At 42.6% G+C, this 5,726-nt stretch overlaps 1 long non-coding RNA gene across 1 annotated transcript; it reads right to left on the bottom strand.

Moving 5' to 3' along the window:
• Positions 1–685: 685 nt before the first annotated feature.
• Positions 686–5,437, bottom strand: LOC132519154 (uncharacterized). Its single transcript, XR_009540105.1, has 3 exons — positions 4,896–5,437; positions 4,746–4,811; positions 686–780 (listed from the first exon to the last, which is right to left on the bottom strand). It is a non-coding gene; the product is annotated as an uncharacterized LOC132519154 (long non-coding RNA).
• Between the last annotated feature and the right edge of the window lie 289 nt (positions 5,438–5,726).

Below are 5,726 nucleotides of genomic sequence, written 5' to 3'. Positions count from 1 at the left end.
AGATACTGGCAAAGACGTGTCACTCTCCATTATTGCTAAGAACACACAACAGAATCTCTCTCCCATGGTAAAGTCCTTTCCCAGTTTAAATTTAGCACTATGCTCTTTCTGATTATGAAATTTTGCATGCAGACGATTTTATATCAGATAGAATGATTTTGCATCACGAGCAGTAGGTTAGCTAAGAAAGCCAAGAGAAAAATTTTCAAAAAGATATGTATTCCCTCTGGTACTCCGTCCTCTCCTGAGAGCAAGATGGAGCTAAATAAAACCCATGACATGTGAAAAGCAAAAATATGTTATCACCATTTCAAGTTCAAGAACTTAGGCTGTTTTTATAGAAAGGCGAACCAGCATATCAGGATGGAATTAGCTGTCATCTTTTGGAAGAGCTGTTAGAAATATAAATGTTAGTTTAGGGCATTGCTCACTTAAAGACTGCAGTAAAATACATTGGCTATCCCTTAACATCTCAAATAAAGTTTTATGGACTAAAAATCAGTCATTAAAGCGGGCTTTTATTTTTGTCCCTCTGGTACTGCATTTCCACCCTGTGTGCCAACTCATTATGTCCACACTGTGCATAACACAATCTAAAGCAATTTATTGGCTGACATTATGAACCACATTCATACAGGACATTTTAGCGGAGATTCCACTCACCGTTACTTACCTCTTTTGCTGCCCTGTTCATTCACCTAAAAAGCCCTGCAAGCCTCAATTGGGATTGAAACCGTCACCTGGGTGTTCTGGTAGTGTGTCCCCAACTATCCTGCCGGGCTGGAGAAAATCACACAAGTGGACATAGGTGGCTCTGCAAAGATGTGGTATCCAGCCCCATCTGGGTGCTCAGTGCAACCCAGCAAATCCCTTCATGCCCTGGTCAGTGTGCTTTCCCACAAATGTCCAAATCTACCATCCCATCACCTTCTCCCTCATTTACGGTTTCATTCTCTATATCATTTCATTTTCCTTTCACTCGTTTCTTTTTCTTTATCACAGAAAGAGAAACCTTCAAAGGAGGTCTCTCCTGAATGTCTTGCTACGTAATCTGTGAAACTTCAGCTCTTACTTTCCTTGCTCTCAGTGAGGAAGAGGCATCACTTCCTGCCCAAGGGAAACCTACACACCCTTCTCCTCCCTGGCTTTAGAGACTTAACCCATCAGATAGCACCTCCCCCTCCAGACCTGCAGAACTGTTCTTATCTTTCACAGTGTCAAGATGGTAAAGGGTTCTCAATTCAAAAGAAAACTTCTCAACTCTGCCTTGACTCAACATCCCTCTGCGGCTGTGATCCAATCATCTGCTGTTTGAGGTCCCTGTCTGTGCTGTTGAGCCCTCCGACCGCCGCGGCTTAGTCCACTGGGACTCTGTCACCACCACTGCGTGCCAACTGCTCTTTGTAAGGTCAACCTTTGAGACGTATTATCTAATGAACTATTTTTAGTCCTTATCTGAATTTCTTTGTGGAATTTTGGACCGTGAATTCTCCTTTTCTTTAGTTTTGGTGATTCATCCCCTGCTATGTTGCTCTTTCCCCCATCCTTCTGGCCACTCCTTTCGCTCTCTGAGGTCATTTGTTTTCCTTCTGTCCATCTTTAAATCAGTATTTCCTATCACCAGTTTGAGGGCCTGTGCCATTCCCTCAGCCACTTTTCATTGCTTCATACGCAAATGACAGTGCAAAGTTATCAACAGCCCAGACCTCTTGCCTAAACTCCAAATCGACTTGCCTTTTAGACATGTCTTCCTCAGTTCTTCATTGGTTTAGAGCCAAATCAAGGTCGATGTGCTCAATACTTGAGTTTCTCACTGCGCATCTCAATCACGGTCCTTCTCTAAATTTCCTACACAGTATCTAATCACTTACACAAGCCACTTGTGGGTCACTCTAGATTTCTTTGTGTCATTCATCTACCACATCCAGTCAATCACCAGCTCTTACAGATTCACCTGCTAAAGATCTTGGGTTTGCAAGTTTTCCATTTATATTAATTGCCATTGCCTTTTTATTTGGCAGATATATATCACCGTATCTCTCAGATTTAAAAAGAAGTGAAGGACGGGAGGGAGGGAAGGAGGGAAGGAAGGAAGGAGGGAGGAGGAAAGGGCTAAGGTGGGAAAATTTCTGTCCATCAGGTAAAACCCTCTGTCTTTCTGAGTCCAGGTCCTCACGAAATCCATCACAGTCGCCTCCTAAGTGATTCCCTCCCATCCTTATCATTGCTGCTAAAGATATAATTCCAAAATACACTCTGATTATAACACAACCCAGACTGAAATATTCCAGTGTATTTCCAATTTAGTTAGGGTTGTCCAAACTTCTTTAATAACTAGGCCTGGTCGTAATAACTGCACATTGGTAATGCAATAGTCTAGGTCAAGTGTTAGTGGCAGCAATCAGGCTGATAGAGGTTCTGGAACTTTCAACACGTGGCATCCAACAATGCTCAGAGCATCACCATCCCAGGGGGTCAGCGGAGGAAAGAGAATGGACACACCCACAGGAGGGACATCTGCCTCTGCTCTTTCCATTCACTGGAATTCACTCATGTGGTGACACCCTGTCCTGAGAGAGGCGATGACCCAGAAAGAACGATTTTGGAGGAGAATTATCAGCTTTTGCCTTTCTTCCCCACAGATAGAAAATAAATTCAAATTCCTTTTCTTAACACTCTGGACCTGTCTACTTTCCACATCACCCAGTGCCAGCTCCTCTACATTGATCAACCTGTGATACGGCCATGACCAACTTGCTTCCCCAGGCTTACCATGCTCCACGACACCTTCATGACATCTACGACAGTCTCCTCTGTCTCCGTCGCCAGATTTCTTACTCCCCTTTTCCCCCTTTAGAAAGGAAACTCTCATCTTCATAACCCAGATCAGACCACTTTCCATGACACCTGATTGGATGTGGATGACCCTCTCCCATGTTGCCAAAGCCCCTTGAACAGAGCACTGAACAAAAGGATAAGTAGATGTAGGTTTACTCGTCCATTTTCCCCATTGACTGTGTACACTGATGGAGTTCTTCACTGCAGTGATCATGTAATGCTTCTTTTAATACATCCAAAATTATCTCTATGCTTATTCTAAAACTAATTAAATTAGACTCATTTTTTTAGAAGAAAAGAATTCACTATTGGGCTTCCCTGGTGGCACAGTGCTTAAGAATCCACCTGCCAATGCAGGGGACACGGGTTCGAGCCCTGGTCTGGGAAGATGCCACATGCCGCGGAGCAAGTAAGCCCGTGCACCACAACTACTGAGCCTGCGCTCTAGAGCCTGTGAGCCACAGCTACTGAAGCCCGAGTGCTGCAACAAGAGAAGCCACCACAGTGAGAAGCCCTGCACCACAACGAAGAGTAACCCCTGCTCACCGAAACTAGAGAAAGTTTGCACGCAGCAATGAAGACCCAACACAGCCAAAAATAAAAATAAATAAAATAATAATAAAATAGATTTTTTTAAAAAGAATTCTCTATTGAAGACAAATTCGCTATTACTGAATATTTTAGAGATTTGTATTTGTCAGTTAGGTGTTTCAGAAATTATCCTCTGGTAGTCTCTGTGAAAATGCATTTCTTGAGTTCTACTCATTACAAGATCTAAATATTAACAGCTCAGAGCCCATGTGCTATTGACTGATTAAGTGTGTAGTAGGGAGCAGAAACATATGCACACACACACAACCACAGATGTGAGGATATATATACACTTGTGATTGTATTTTACATTTATGTCTTCATAAATAAAAAATTATTTTGCGGCATCTGCAATTTCATAGACTTCATATGTCTTAGAGCAAAGAAAACTTTGATTAGAATCTAAATAAAATTAGTTTTTTCCTTTGATTCTATATGTCAAAGAAAATGAGTTGAATTTTAAATATCTACTTATATTAAGAAAGAAAGTTTTAATTACAAAATTACTGAATTTATGAAAACACTTTACTAAAATAATATTTTATTATAATCATAGTAAAGTATTAGATTCAGAAGACCTGAATTAAATTTCCTACCGTACAGTTTACTAACTGTATGACATTGGGAAAATTATTAACCAAAATCTGTGATATTCTCATCTACTAATTGGAGATTTACCTCACAGACTTAAGGGATCAACCCTATGGAGAGATTCTATTACAAAAAAAAAATAAATTAAATTTAAATATATATATATATTTTTGTTATCCTTTCAATGAGGATTTTGTGGCAGACTAGTGTCGAGCCCTGGACCGGGTTATATTTGAACTTGAGAAGGTCATTTTGCCAATTTACATGTGAATAAACTTCTCAATAAAGTTAGATCTCCATGTGGTCCTTTGTACGTGAGTGTGTGTGTCTGCAGATTTTTCTGTACAGGACAGACATATACGTACAGTCGGCCCACCATATCCGCGGTCCTTCATGTGTTGAATCCGCGGATGTGGAACCGCGGATACCAGGGGGTCATTTTATGTAAAGGACTTATATTCTGGTACCTGCGGGTGTCCTAGAACCGGTGCCCTGCGGATACTGAGGAAGTACTGGAGCACGAGGAAGTCAGTGGACAGCAGGGCTTTTTCTGACGGGGCAGAGTATTATTACCGATAATGTTACTAATCACCGGCACAGTGATAATAAACGTCACCCCGAATTTTATTGATTTTATTATTATTTTTCACTCTCTAACGACATGTCCCTAAACAGCCTGCAGCCAGAGTAAACAGATCTCACTGCCCCACCATTGGTAAACCCACCTTATTTGTGTACACTTATTCACCAAAGCAGTATCATCCAAAGACAGTTTTCTGTTACCGAAGCATCTGTAAAAGAGAGAGCTACCCCGTTAGCTTTCTGTGAGGCAAGGCAACTGTTTACATCAAGCTATGACAACTCTGAAATCATACCTAATATTCTCTCTCATACTTATCAGAGAACGTCGTCTGTTGGTAGGTGGCTCGGTTACAAAACTACAATTAAAAAAAAAAGACCAACTAGCAACTCCTGCCACCTCTTTCCGCACCAGCAGGACCCTCCCTGCTCCTTTAGCAGTATCCTCTCTGTCCAGAACAACTGTACCAGCATCTACAGGAGGGACGTCGGACTCTCCTCGCTTTGGGGGCTCTGTTCGCTGCCCTGACGACAACAGCGCTGGCCTGCTTCCACCAGTTAGTTTTCTGCTGCGGAAGTGCAGCCGCCCAGCGCCACCATCCACAGCGCTTCCTGCGGACCTGTCGGGTCTGCCTTCCCCAAGAAGCCTGGGGACCGAGGCTCAGCTCTCCGGGTGTTCGCACAGATGCTTCTCCCTCCCTGCCGTGCGGAGCGGAGCCCCTTGATCTCGGTCCCTCCTTGGCAGGGTCACTTTGCATCTGCTCTGTCCCCCCTCGCCGACACACATGGCACCAGGCAGTGGCTGCCTTCTCTGTTCCTGATAAATTCATTAACAACCTCGGAGGCTTAAACGGTTTGGAAGGATTCTAAAGTCTTCTCACTTGATGACTTCCACTAAGTTGAACATGTTTATCCCTTTCACAGGACCTGTATTTTTAGATCCATGACCTTTGGGTGTATGATTCATTCTGATTTCATTTTTTCCCAGCGGGCACAGTTTCACATAAGCCTATTTAAAAACAGTAAAGCAAGCAATGTTTTAAATGGAGTGTAATCTGTTCTACACCTGTTTCCTCAGACTGTTTTGGTGGAAGAGGATGGTCTTTACGACAAATTATGCTTCTACA

Source organism: Lagenorhynchus albirostris, chromosome 4 (assembly GCF_949774975.1).
Source record: "Lagenorhynchus albirostris chromosome 4, mLagAlb1.1, whole genome shotgun sequence".
NCBI classification, from domain to species: domain Eukaryota; kingdom Metazoa; phylum Chordata; class Mammalia; order Artiodactyla; family Delphinidae; genus Lagenorhynchus; species Lagenorhynchus albirostris.
This window is presented reverse-complemented; position numbering and strand designations above follow the sequence as displayed.